This window comes from Engraulis encrasicolus, chromosome 20 (genome assembly GCF_034702125.1).
Source record: "Engraulis encrasicolus isolate BLACKSEA-1 chromosome 20, IST_EnEncr_1.0, whole genome shotgun sequence".
NCBI classification, from domain to species: domain Eukaryota; kingdom Metazoa; phylum Chordata; class Actinopteri; order Clupeiformes; family Engraulidae; genus Engraulis; species Engraulis encrasicolus.
The window spans coordinates 50,760,747-50,775,746 of record NC_085876.1 but is presented as its reverse complement, the minus strand read 5'-3'; the positions used below and the strand labels follow the sequence as shown (position 1 = coordinate 50,775,746).

The window sequence follows — 15,000 nt, the reverse complement described above, 5'->3', positions numbered from 1 at the left end:
AACGCATGCTCCATACTAGGGCTGCACAATTAATCGAAAAATTATCAAAATCGTGATAACATAGTGAAATCGAACTCATTATTTTAATCGTGATTTAATCGTGGCAATAGTGACCTACTTTTGAGAGCGTCCTTGAAGCCAGAACATACTGACAGGCTGGTGTTTCTGGCCAGAATCTGTCTGTCCAAATCTGTCTGTTTCATGCTATTGCCTTTAACTTACATAATTATTACAATTCATTTTATTTTGCTCATCCCGTATGTAATTCATTCTTGGTTATATTTCATCTTGTTATAATTTTCAAAAAAATTTGCAAAAATCAATAATCGTGATTATGATTTTGACCAAAATAATCGTGATTATGATTTTTTTCCATAATCGTGCAGCCCTACTCCATACCATTTCAGCGTATTCTCATTGTGTATCGTCAGCGTTCATGAGTAACGGAGGCATTAAAGGGACACTGTGTGAGATTTTCAGTAGCGGGTGGGACTCAGAGAGAGAGAGAGAGTGAAAGAGAGAGAGAGAGAGATAACGGGTGTTTATGTTCACATTGTGTTTCCCTGTTTAGTATCTCAGCTGTAATCTGAACCCTGGCTGCCAATATATTGTAGTTTAGTGTTTCTCAACAGGAGCCGTACAGCCCCCCAGGGGGCATTGGAGAGCACTAGGGGGGCCGTTGAGAAGGATACAGCTGAGGGGGCAGTCCCAAAAATGTAGTTTAAAGGGACACTGTGTGAGATTTTTAGTTGTTTATTTCCAGAATGCATGCTGCCCATTCACTAATGTTACCTTTTTCATGAATACTGACCACCACCATCAAATTCTAAGTAGTCATTATGACTGGAAAAATTGCACTTTTCATACATGAAAAGGGGGATCTTCTCCATGGTCCGCCATTTTGAATTTCCAAAAATAGCCAGTTAGCCAACTTAGTAAATTTTCATGTAAATATAAAATTTAGAGATAGTCAACCCAGTTTCAATGGGCAGCATAGTTGCAGTACCTTTTTTGGCCATTTCCTGCACAGTGTCCCTTTAACAGTGATGGAGAATAAAACATGCTGTAGAGGACAGCGCTTTATCCCCGGAGGACACATAAATTAGCGTTCATGAGTAATGGAGGCTTTAACAGTGATAGAGCAGGCCGTCATCATGCTTTAGCGTATGTATCGCACGCTAGAGCATTCAGCGTGTCGGTGCGACGCATTTTGAAGTTAAAGCGTGCTCCTCAACGCAACGGTAAAGCGCTTTCATGCACTTTTGACACGTGACGAGGTTTGCACAGTTTTCCCGCCGTGTCTGCGATTTTGTTTTGTCACAGCGCATTTCTGTTACTAAACGCAAATATGCTTTGCTGTGCCCTAACCAAAACCACCCCTAAACCTAACCTGTCAGTAAAACAATGTTTCTGCTGCATTACTTTTGCCAAGAACAGCGAGATTAGGCAAAGTTCTGCCTAAATTGTGCCTAAACCAAAACCATCCCTAAACCTAACCTGTCACAGGGCGTTGTGGAGCACGCTTTAACTTGGAAATGCGTATTGGACACACGCGATAGTGGGTTCAAATCAGCGTGTCATAGATACGCCTATGCATGATGACATGTTGGATAGACAATAAAGCATGCTGTAGAGAACAGCGCTTTATCCCCGGAGGACACAGCATTATAAAATAGCTGTTACCAGAATGACAATGACCAAGTCGTAATGTATTACTAAAGGGCATCCGTGGGCTAGCGGTTAGAGAGTTGGTCTTTCAATCTGGGGGTTCGAATCCCACCTGACCTCTCCCTATATCTCCATCCATGGCTGAAGTGTCCTTGAGCAAGACACCTAACCCCACATTGCTCCAGAGACTGTAACCAATACCCTGAAAAATAATAACTGTACGTCGCTTTGGATATAAAGCGCCAGATAAGTGAAATATAATTATAATGCAGTGTAATAAAGGCCCCGTGCACTGTCATAGTAGTGTAGCACTATAGTAATTCACCTTGCGCAAAAGCCACGCCCCCTAGTTATTGTTGCTACGTCCGTCAAAAACTTCGAACCAGGCACACGTTTTGGCTGCGTTTCATAGGAAATGTGTGCCTACACTTCTTGTATAGGCCTACACACGCTGATTACTAGAAGCCATATTCAACTGTGAAGTACAACAACTTGATGATGGCGATGTAATGTCTGTAACCAAGACATTTTGATAGTGCTTGGTGTAAACTGGGACATTGCAGCCGTCCGCCAAGACCTTTGACTGGTTTTGGGCACACTGCGCAGCTCTTGGGCAGTCACACTGGGCGTCTCTCTTCTGTTCACTTTAATGGTTTTAGTTGACAGTTAATATCTTCATAACAAGGTTGGAACAAGCGCAGTCCCATTTCAGTGTTACTTTTTTTTGCTGTCACACTCGACGCATATACACAGACACAAACCGGGAAGGAGAGAGGGTGGGGGCTGCTCCGTGGGCTGTGCATTTGACGCATAGGCCTAGGCTATTAAACAACGCAACTAGTTTCCCAATAAAATTTGAATCATAATGCCGTGAATCCAATACTATAATATCATATAATATTGTCCTTAAGTCTGAGCGATGCATTGATTATTTGTTTAGGGTACGTTTTCTGCCAGCTAAATGCAAGGGGGAAGGGGGCTATATTAGCAAACAAGACGATTGCACAGTTAACCTTCTACTTTTAAATATGATCACCTGGAGCTAAAAGCCTCCACATGGCTTAATCCATCCCTGTTATCAGTCCGCTTGAGGTTTTTGTTTCGGGAAAGTGAAAAAACGAGGTCCTAATCAATATTCAGATTGTTTCGGACCGTGACGGTGCCATAGGCACACGTTTTATGTCTCCCTAAAATCGCAGATTTTTGACGGACCTCCGACAAGTTCTACACTCCTTAGTTACCGTTGCTGAGCTCGGATTGGTTGGCGGCCGGTTGTGGGAGGGGTTTTGCGAAAGGCTAATTAACTTTCAATGTCTATCACAGCGTGCCACAGGAGGTACGGCACGCATTAAGGGGCTACGCACATTTTGTTAAAAATGAAAGTTGCAGAGAAGCGTAATTACATTTCTCATAGGGCAGTACAACTAATCGCAATTAATCGAATATCGTGATATTATCGTGATATCGAAATCGTGATTTCAATCTGGATTTAATCGTGGCAATAGTGACCTGCCTTCGAGCTTTCATGCAATTGCCTTCTACATACAGGTAATTATTATAATTCAGTTAATTTTGTTCATCCCTAAAATAACTCATTCTTGGTTATATTTCATTTTGAGATTTTAAATAAAATTTAGCAAAAAAAAGTATTAATTGTGCAGCCTCAATTCGTCAGAATTGGCGCGAAAAGACAAGCACTCCTAATTAACCACTTGAGAGCCGCACGATCACGAGAAGCCCGTTCTCCAGTCAGAGCGAAGATGTATGACGGATCAAAGACGTACAAAAAGGAATTGTCATTCAGTGTAACGGATACTATGCTGCCCTCGGCCTGCGTTACTGGTGCAGAATTAGACAGCTAGCGAACAGTTCAAGAGAAGGCAAGCTGAAGTGTGATTTTGTCCTTTTATTTTCTTTCTTTCATTTCCTCACTGACTTTTCACTTGCATTTCCACTCTCAATACTTCTCTTTACTTCAATACACTTCTCTCAAAACTGTAAAACTGTAAACAGAAAACGAAATAAAGATACATGAATCTCACATACTCAATATTTCCACATGACACAAATCTACACGCAATCACCGATCTAATTTCAGCACACACAAACGTGACCTAGCATAGCTAAGTACAATCAGATTAGCCAACATTTCCAGGCAAGTAAAACATCACTTATAGGGCCAGATAAATCGTAATATACAGCAAAATAGCAGTGCATTTCGTTTACAAACTCAATCTTACACAAAACCTTACTTACAGACTTAAATTGTCCAAGGCACAAGTGTGAAAAGAATACAGATTGCGGGAGAGATGAAGTCCGGTGGCTTTACGGCAGAAAACACTAGAAACACTGGCAGGAACTGACCAGGAAGTAGATTTGCGCTTAAGGCGCAGTACCGCGAGAAAATCCACTAGGTGGCGGTATTCACCATAAGATTTACGGGAGTCATACTAAACTCAGGCATGAAATTAAATGGAAGGCAGAACAGATACCTTCTGCTGACTGTAAGTGTAAAAAAACAAGATTTTTACATTGCTTCAAGTGAATGGATGACAGTCGAGGCTTTCATGAATTCACTGGAAAAATAAATAAATAAAGAGAGTCATGTTTTTTACAGTTATAGTCAGCAGAAGGTATCCGTTACACTGAATGACAATTCCTTTTTGGACGTCTTTGACCCACCATGTTTAATCCAAATTTCAGATGGTGAACTAATGACATGACAGATACGAAGTTCCCTCCAATCAAATTCAGGGTTATCATAGTCCATATACCAGAGATATAATGTCATATTATTTCCAGTTGGGACATTTTCCAAGGTAATCCTATAAAAGCATCTCATGGCTCACAAGGTAGGCTCTGCCATTTCAGACCACAAGACTTGGCCTTAGCCATGTCACCTCAGCTCTGTCAGTCATCTCATTGGCCTTCAGGGCTGTCAATCATTCTGCTGTCTCTCTCTACTGGCCTTGAGAGCTGTCAATCAATCACTCTACTATTACATTACATACAGTATAATAGCATCAAAGAAACTCACATGTCCTTGGGGGAGGACCCCCAAACCCCTTGTCCAAAAATATAGTCCGCCTTTTTTACTGTCGCGGAGATGGTCACCCTACCCTCCAATCGAACGCCATTGGCCAGACAAGGGCTACGTAGGTGACTCCAGGGTGCCCTTCCCAAAGAGCCCCCCCTATATGCAGGGGCATAGCCAAAGACAGCCGGCGTACGCCCCCTACTCTGCCCCGGAAACCCTGCCAGGCCTTATAGGTCACAGATATATTATATATTATATATCCGCCTAGTCCTTACCATCTTTAATTGCCCTGCCTACCCGGTGCAGAGGGGCCTCAGCTGTCTGCCCAAGAAGTCTCAAATAGTAACCCAAGGGGTCTTGCCAAGGTCATATGCAGCAAAGAAAGGTCAGCTGATGCATTACGCAGTCAAGTAGGGGTGTAAATCACAGCCTCGATGACGATACGATTTCATATCGATCTTAAGGCAGCGATTTGATTATTTTCGATACTTAAAGTGGTGGTTCGCTATTTTAGACATTAAGCCCTGTTTGTGTGACTTCTGGGGTGAAGTAGAGATGTTCTCATCACAATTTTGACATTTGGTGCTGAACGGAGCATTTGGGTATCCAAGACTGCAGCCCCCCCACCTTTACATTGACTCCAATAGAGCACTCAAGCAATCGATTATAAAATGCCACTTTAAGAATGCACCACAATATGATGCATACGATTCGATTCGTTTTTTTCCCTAATTACTTTTCCACTTCTATTATGTGATGGAGCGAGGGCAGTGGGCAGGGGCCAGCGATTACATCACCAGCGGCGATCTGAGCGAGTCGAGCGACGGAAGTAATTGACTTTGTATTGAGTCGAGAGACAAAAGCGATTCTGGAGACTAGAGCGATTTGCGCGACGAGCGCGACAATTTGAAGTTGAAATCATTTCAACTTTCTATGACGCGGTTCGGCGACAAGCCGCGACAGCCAATGACTGTATAGAGGTCAGTGACCACAGCCAATGGGAATGCTTGAATGCTTTGCCTTCTGCCTGTACGGACATACTCTAGTCTCCTCAGTCTCTCGTATCGCTTGCTGCTACACTCTGTCGCTTGAGTCGCGTCGCCGCTGGTGTATCTCTGCGGTAACTTTTGCGGTAACTTTCTTACGTGGGTGGTTGACGTTTAAGGGCGTAACGCAAAAAAAAAAAAAAAAAAGTTTTTCAAATTCCTGAAAAAAAATGATGGATAAAAATTGGAAAAAAAAAAGAAAAAAATAAAGCACTTTGTGGTCTGTGGAATTTCACCTTATTTTTGCCATTTTTGGGAAAATGTGTCCTGCATCAACACATACCCAGGTGAAAAAGTGGTTCAATTTAGTACAATAAAAGCATGACTGAAGTGTACTTAGCATGTTAAAAGTGCACTCGTGCTTTTTGTGCTAAGAAAAAGTATGTTTACAATATGCTTATTTAAAGTGTACTTAAAATTAGATGTAATTAAGTTGCTCTCAAAGAAAGTACACTTAGCGAACCATACTTCAAGTGGACTTCGAAGATGTTTGGCTAAAGTGTATTTAGGGGAATATACTAATAGTGTTCTAATAGTGAACTTACTAAAAGTGTATTTTTTAATAACATATTGCAATTGTACTTTTTTAAAGTGCAATATGATTACACTTCACCCAAATGTCTTTGAAGTGTGATTTTCTATAGTGTGCTTTAAAGTAAATCGTTTTAACATATTGCAAGTACACTTTTTCTAAGTGCACCATGATTGTACTTCACCCAAATGTGCTTATGTCACAGGTGGGGCGCGCGTTTGCTGGCCGCGCCCACTTTGATACTACTACCCTGGGAGTTCACTGCACAACATCAAAAACCAAGACACAAGTTCCAGTTTTCGTTCTATTTATTTACCACCACTGGATTAAAAGTCAAAGGGGTAGGCCTAGTTGTCTCTGTCCATTACCCACGGGGGAACCCACCCACGCCCAAGTCTGAAGTCTCCAATGGAATGCTTGGACAGTCCAGCCACCAAGTCCATCCGTGCGGGGGTTGCGAGGTGAATTGCACTGCAACGGGGGCATGGCACACACGTTCAATCGGGAGCAGCTGGCGGAGATGAGAAGCGATGAGAGTTCTTCTGCGTATCCCGGAATAGCTGGTTGGTCTTCAGCAGTCTTGGGTGCGAGCGAGAGGAAAAGAGAGAGCGAGGGAGAGAGAGAGAGAGAGAGAGAGCGGCGCACTCACGGGGGCCACAGTAACCAGGCGAATACGAGTCACTCATCTTCACGGTGGGGTGCATGTCCGTCTAACCGCTTTCCATCGAGCCAGGTTCACCTGGCCGTCACTCTGATTGCGGACTCCTTCTGGGCACTATGCCAGTCGCGCTCTCCTCCGAGCTGCCAGTTTGCCTTCTGATCCGTAGGATCGCGTCCACTTCTCATCCAACTTCTCGTCCCTTTCGCCTGGCTCTGTCCGGTTACCGGTGTCCGACGTCCCCCATCTTGCCGCTACACTCTCGCCTCTCTCTCCCCTCAGGATGGCATTCTCGCAGTCATCTCTCCTTGCGGCTTCCTCCTCACAGTCTAGTTTCTTGCTGTCTCAACTCTGCTCACCAACCCACGTGCACCAATCACCTCCATCCTCCTCACCTGCGCTCCATTATCCTAATCATGCTCCAGGTGCATTACATTGGGAATGAATGACATCTAGTTTTCGGTTCACTTGGGCCTCAATTGTCACCCCGTGACACTTTACATAGTGCATTTACCCATAATGCACCATCATGCATGTCCAATCATGCAATGCACTTCTTGGAGGTCAATTTCTCAAACAGAAAGCCATTCATCCTGAAGGAATATTTTTGGTTTGCATGAAAATATTACTCATTGTTATATTCTGTGTTTATTGTAGGGGTTTTTTAAAATTTAAAGTGGCACACAAAAAATGAGCATGTTCCCACCGTCATTATGATGGTCACGTATATGTTCTGGTATATATAGGCTCACACTTCCCATAGTGTCCTAGTTGGAGGTAAGTTGGAATTAATTGTTCAAACTATGAAAACAGTGTCACCATTCATCATCTGACCAAGTGATCAATTGCAGGAAGGCGGAGCAAGATTGAAAGAAAGTAAAATGTGTATCTGAAATCTCTGTAACAATGCAATGATTGTACATGTCAGTAATGCTAGGCATGCATACCGGAACACTACTGTGGTTGTGTGTAATGTACAAGCTCTGAGAACCAGCTTGGATTGTAATATTACATTTATATTATTTTATGTACTTGGGAGTGTACTGTAAATACACTTCAAGCATACCTGTTATATATTTACAATACTTCATATGATATACTTTTTACAGACTTAAAATGTTCCAATGTAGTCCAAAGAAGCATGAAGTTAATATACTTTTATTGTACTTCTAGTAACAACAAAATGTTATAGAAGTGTACTCAAGCACACTCTTAATGCCATACGAATGTATGAAAAGCGTGTTTGGAGCATACTTTCAAAAGTATGCTTGTAGTGCACTTAAAGTTGTCCAAAAGCGGTGCCAATTTAGCATCCTCAGTGTGCTGCAAGTGTGCTGAAGTACTGCTTTAGTAGTGCTTCAGCGCACTAATAGTGCAATGAAGCGCACTTTAAATCGCCGAAAATAGTACACTTTGTACTAAGTACGGTCAAAAAAAGTACACTTTAAGTATATGGGTTTTTCACCTGGGATAGCATAGGCATGTCACACCGCAGGAAAATTGAGTCACACCACAGGGAATTCACTGCATTATGGCCATTTTAATCCTTTTGTATACATGACTGACATCTGAGCTCATGCTAACTTGATAATGATATTGTGTTTAATCTTAATATGTGTTTTCATTAATAAAAAAAACTTTTTTTTTCCTCCTATAAGAGCAGTCACACCACAGGACACCATAAAATGAACCTAAGCATTGCGTGACAGAAACATTGCAATATGAAGACATATTAAGAGGTTAAGAGTCACCTTAAACTTCCACAGCACTCTCCAATAACTGAGGTACTGACTGGTTAGAAGCCAGTCTTTAAGACCCTTGTATTTGGCCTTGCAGCTGCCCATTCACAAACATTGACATACATGTCACCCCACAGGACGCAATTTGTGTTACGAAATTGAACTTGTAGTTAATATTACTGTCTTGAGTTTTTTCCACATTCACATATCTTAATCTAAAGTTAAGATTTATGCAATCATGCCAAATGCTTCATACATTATTCAAAATGTTGTTTAATTTATATATATATTATTATATATTGTTTCATTAATGTTACAGTCACACCGCAGGAAATTTGACATATAAACCTTTACATAAATCTTAACAAAAATGTTTCTTCTCATCTAAGACTAATATGAAACATAATGTACCACATCTTCTTTCATTGACATTTGTTTTTTAAAGGAAAATAACAGTTTTGTAGGTTTTTAACCAATGTTACGAAAAAACAAGGCGTCACGTCTCCCACCCACATAAGAATGCCCGATGATACGATGTGATTCGATTAAATCGCCGGCCGAGACATCGATACATTTCGATGATTATTTACACCCCTATTATACACTATATCTCCTCCTAGTCCTAATAGTAATGCTAGAAATCCACAGGACCCCCATAGGGGTTCCGGACCCCAGTTTGGGAACCACTGAGCCAGCTGGCCACTGCTAACCACACCAATACATGACAGTGGAGCAAGAGGGCAGCAGGTGCATGTGTGTGTGTGTGTGTGTGTGAGAGTGTGTGTGTGTGTGTGTGTGTGTGTGTGTGTGTATGTATGTGTGTGTGTGTGTGTGTGTGTGTGTGTGTGTGTGTGTGTGTGTGTGTGTGTGTGTGTGTGTGTGTGTGTGTGTGTGTGTGTGTGCGTGCGTGCGTGCGTGCGTGCGTGCGTGCGTGCGTGCGTGCGTGCGTGCGTGCGTGCGTGCGTGCGTGCGTGCGTGCGTGCGTGCGTGCGTGTGTGTGTGTGTGTGTGGAGGAGAGAGACTATGTGTAGGCCTATATATTATATGGTTGTGCTTATATTTACACTATTGGCGAGAGGCCACGTGTGTGTGTGTGTGTGTGTGTGTGTGTGTGTGTGTGTGTGTGTGTGTGTGTGTGTGTGTGTGTGTGTGTGTGTGTGTGTGTGTGTGTGTGTGTGTGTGTGAGAGATTAAGCAATAGGCCCCAGTGACAGTAACAGTGGGGCCATCAGACTGGTACATGCTGTTCCATATCATTTAATACGAGGCTGTGCCTTGGTTGTTATTTAAGCTACCAGCACTGTTGCCAGAGTGGGCGGTTACCTGCCCAATTGGGCTACTTGGGATGGACGTCTGTGGGTAAAAACGGTAAAAATTGGCCATTTGGCGTTTTTTTCTGCAGTTTTTGTGCCCAGAGAAATCAATGCAAATTTTTGAAATTGGGCAGAACTCAGCACATTTTGGCGGTTTTTGAGAAGCTTTTGGGCGGGATTTGATCAGACACATCTGGCAACACTGGTTGTCAGGCCAGGGTATGGGCAACGTAGATAACCATGGCAGCCTTATCACTCTGACACACCATAAAAAACCCACATATCAAACACACATTTATTCATTACGTCTGTGTGTGTGTGTGTGTGTGTGTGTGTGTGTGTGTGTGTGTGTGTGTGTGTGTGTGTGTGTGTGTCTGTGTCTGTGTCTGTGTCTGTGTCTGTGTCTGTGTTTGTGTCTGTGTGTGTGTGTGTGTGTGTGTGTGTGTCTGTGGTGTGTGTCTGTGGTGTGTGTACAGAGTGTGGAAATGTGCCCACGCCCTCTGTAATTCATTCATTGATGTTTTTTTTTCTAGTAAAAGGAGGAGTAAGCAGAGTAACACAGTAACACAGAGACAGACAAACATATTCAAATCTGTTAGAAAATACATACAGGTCCAGTCAATAAGCTAGGCTATAAAAACACCTGCCTGTGATTCTTGGTATTAGGTGTTTTATGACGACGCTTCAAACTAAAGCATTTACTGTACAAGAGGTCAGCCAGTCTGGCTTCAGTGCAGATGTGTGAGCACTATCAGTGATAATGATGAACAATGGACCTTTATAAGACAACAAATCACAACCGTTTGACCTTGATAACGTTAGTAGTAATGAAAGATGATGATTAACCTTTATCGGGCACACCATAGTGACCCTTGACCTTTCTTAAAGATGCCCTGTGTAGAATGTGTCCAGAATGTGTACTGCAGCTATGCTGCTCATTGAAGCTGTGCTGCCTATTACCAAATTTGATCTTTTCATGAATATTTACAAAATAATAAACCAATATTTACTAGAATAACCAAATAACAGTACGTTTTGCAGCTAAAATGGTCTATTTCTGGACATTCAAAATGGCAGACCACGTAGAAGATCCCCCTTTTCATGTATGAAAAGTGTGATTTTCCCAGTCATAATGAATACTTGAATTTGGTGGTGGTGGTAAGTATTCAAGTTTAGGCAAAGGACGCGCTCAACTTCTTGGAAAAAACGAAAGTCTTTGGGTGCGTGCTAAAATGGATCAACTTAAGGAAGAAAAAAATATTTATTTATATTACCACCATGTCCAAAAAGCAAACGCGTTTCGGCTATCAAGCCTTCATCAGTGCGTGGTACTGAGTATTCATGAACACAAGTCGTGAGATAGATACCACATTTAGAAAGCTCCTGGAATTCTCCTTTGAACTTGAAGGTCTGTGGTAACTAAGGTATCTAACAGACGAGTTTTATGGCTTTGTTTTGCCCGAGCGATGAAGCTGTGAGCGTCTTCTATTTAGGGCTTAAGCACATAATGGCAGACAGAGGACATTTATCCTCCACACACACCACACAGAGAGTGCGTCTTAATATGCGACCTTGCCTCCTCCACTTGCGCTTGTCTCCTCGTCCCGTCTCCTGGCCCCTCCTCCGTGGAGAAAACGATAAAGTTTCCCAGCTGTCAGCCTAACCACAACAACTTTTGAGGGACTGTTTTTCATTCACCATCCCAATTGCAAATGAGAAAAACACTCTACAATTGAGCTTTTGCAAGATATTGAAATATAATGCTGTTGTCAGTGATGTCATCATGACGAGAAGCAAGTGGAGGAGGCAAGTGGAGGAGGCAAGGTCGCATATTAAGACGCACTCACTTCCTTATTGTTGGCGCATCTCTGAAGTAGTCAGACAATGTAGGGGATAGGTGGCACTCAGTTCCTTAAAGGTGCACTGTGTAAGATGGTGGCCAGAGTAGGTATTGCAACGTCAATATTCAGTGAAATTGTGCTGTCTACTGCCAAATTTGATCTTTTTATGAATATGTACTAATATTCACTAGTATTCCTACTAGTATTCCTATTTCTGGAAATTCAAAATGGCAGACCAATGGAGAGGATCCCCCTTTTCAGGTGTGAAAAGTGTAATTTTCCCTGTCATAATTAGAGATGTACAGGATCCAAGATCCGGTTCCGGATCCGGCAGGATAATAGGGTTTTTCAGACTATCCGGATCCGGCAGGATCTTAAGCAGTGGATCCGGTATCCGGCAGTTACCTAAAAATCAGGATCTGGGGCATCTCTACTTTTTACGTAGCCTAGGCTTTTCAGTCAGTCTTTCACAACCCCAATCACTGCATGGAGTGAAAACCCTTTGGAAGCGGCAGTGTGGCAGTAAGCCAATGATTCTTAAAAATAGTTTGCGCTAACGTAATAAAAAGGGCCCACGTGTGCGAGTTGGCTATGTGTTTCAACCCTTTCGTAGGATCCGGTATCCGGTTCCAGATCCGGCAGGATCTTAAGCAGTGGATCCGGTATCCGGCAGGATCCCAAAAATCAGGATCCGGTGCATCTCTAGTCATAATGAATACTTAGAATTAGATGGTGGCATCATGAATTCTGGAAATAAACCACTACGGTGTATCGAACTGTGGGTTAAAGATCGTGATGCGAACCATATCGTGAATTCAAGTCAAGGCAACTCAGCTTTTATTGTCAGTTTCTTCAAGTGCACAGGTCATACAAGGAAAATGAAATTACGTTTCTCTCTCCATACCATGCCAGGACATAGACATACACAGGACTGACATTTTACAAAGTGCAAGACAGGACAAGTAACACTGATGGACCAATAACAGCAAACAGAAATGAGCGTATCTTCACAGCCCTAACAAAAAGGAAAACAAGAACAAGGGACTTCAGACATTTCAAAAGAAGAAAGAGGGAGGGATGGAGGGATGGAGGGAGGGATGGAGGGATGGAGGGAGGGGGAGCAGACAGAGTGCAGACAGAGTGAGTAGGAGTGAGGAACACAGACACATGCCTCACACACACATGCACACACACGCACACACACGCGCACACACACACACACACACACACACACACACACACACACACACACACACACACACACACACACACACACACACACACACACACACACACACACACACACACACACACACACACAGAAATGAGTGTATCTTCACAGCCCTAACAAAAAGGAAAACAAGAAGAAACTGAAGACAGAAGACATTTTAACAGAAAAGAGAGAGGGAGGGATGGAGGGATGGAGGGAGGGATGGAGGGATGGAGGGAGGGGGTGGTGCAGACAGAGAGTGAGAAGGAGGGAGGGACACAGACACAGGCCTCAGTAACATGCACATACACCCTTAAACGTCAACCACCCATGTAACGCAAAAAAAAAAAAGTTTTTCAAATTCCTGAAAAAAATGTTGGATAAAAATTGTAAAAAAAAAAAAAAAAAGAAAAAGAAAATAAGAAAGCACTTAGTGGTCTGTGGAATTTCACCTTATTTTTGCCATTTTTGGGAAAATGTGTCTTGCATCAACACATTGCATAGGCATGTCACATCGCAGGAAAATGGAGTCACACCACAGGGAATTCACTGCATTATGGCCATTTTAATCCTTTTGTATAAATGACAGACATCTGAGCTCATGCTAACTTGATAATGATATTGTGTTTAATCTTAATATGTGTTTTCGTTTATAAAAAAACTTTTTTTCCTCCTATAAGAGCAGTCACACCACAGGACGCCATAAAATGAATCTTAGCATTGCGTGACAGAAAGATTGCAATATGAAGACATATTAAGAGGTTAAGAGTCACCTTAAACTTCCACAGCACTCTCCAATAACTGAGGTACTGACTGCCAGTCTTTAAGACCCTTGTAGTTGGCCTTGCAGCTGCCCATTCACAAACATTGACATACATGTCACCCCACAGGACGCAATTTGTGTTACGAAATTGAACTTGTAGTTAATATTACTGTCTTGAGTTTTTTTCACATTCACATATCTTAATATAAAGTTAATATTTATGCAATCATGCCAAATGCTTCATACATTATTCAAAATGTTGTTGGTTAATTTATATATATATTATATTCCAGGTTTCATTAATGTTACAGTCACACCGCAGGATATTTGACATATAAACCTTTACATAAATCTTAACAAAAATGTTTCTTCTCATCTAAGACTAATATGAAACATAATGTACCACATCTTCTTTCATTGACATATGTTTTTTAAATGAAGAATAACAGTTTTGTAGGTTTTTAACTAATGTTACGAAAAAACAAGGCATCACGTCTCCCACCCACATGCGTGCACACACGCACGCACGCACGCACGCACGCACGCACGCACACACGCACACACGCACACACGCACACACACACACACACACACACACACTGTTAATTTAATCTGCCCGATCAACACACGTATAGAAATTCTGGATAGACAGGTTTGGTATAATAGAGATACACTAAATGCATTAATGCAGAGACATACACATGTGCACACACACAAAAACACACACCCAAAAACCCACAAAACCACATCCACACCCACGAAGAAAACAACTGTTCCTTTAATCAGGCCGATCAACACGTACAGAAACTCTGGATAGACAGGTTTGGTATGATAGACATACTATACATTAATACAGACACACACACACACACACACACACACACACACACACTAGGATTCAGTTATCAGATAAGTCAGTGACGGTTGTATGATGAAAGATCAGAAAGACAGAAGTGAGAGTCAGTACCGCCAACTGCTCCTATAGAGACTATACACCACACACATACGCACACACACACACACACACAAACACAGACACACACACGCACACGCACACACGCCCGCACACACACGCACGCACACACAATGATTCAGTTATCAAACAAGTCTTGAATGCTGACTCAGTGCCAATTACACACACCATGCCTACACACACACGCGCGCACGCACACACACACACACGCACGCACGCAC

General features: G+C 42.4%; 1 protein-coding gene across 2 annotated transcripts in view; it reads right to left on the bottom strand.

Annotated features, from left to right (window-relative positions):
* thrb (thyroid hormone receptor beta) overlaps positions 1 to 15,000 on the bottom strand; it is a 206,008-nt gene that overhangs the window by 165,699 nt on the left and 25,309 nt on the right. The gene's annotated exons all lie outside the window — the stretch shown is intronic.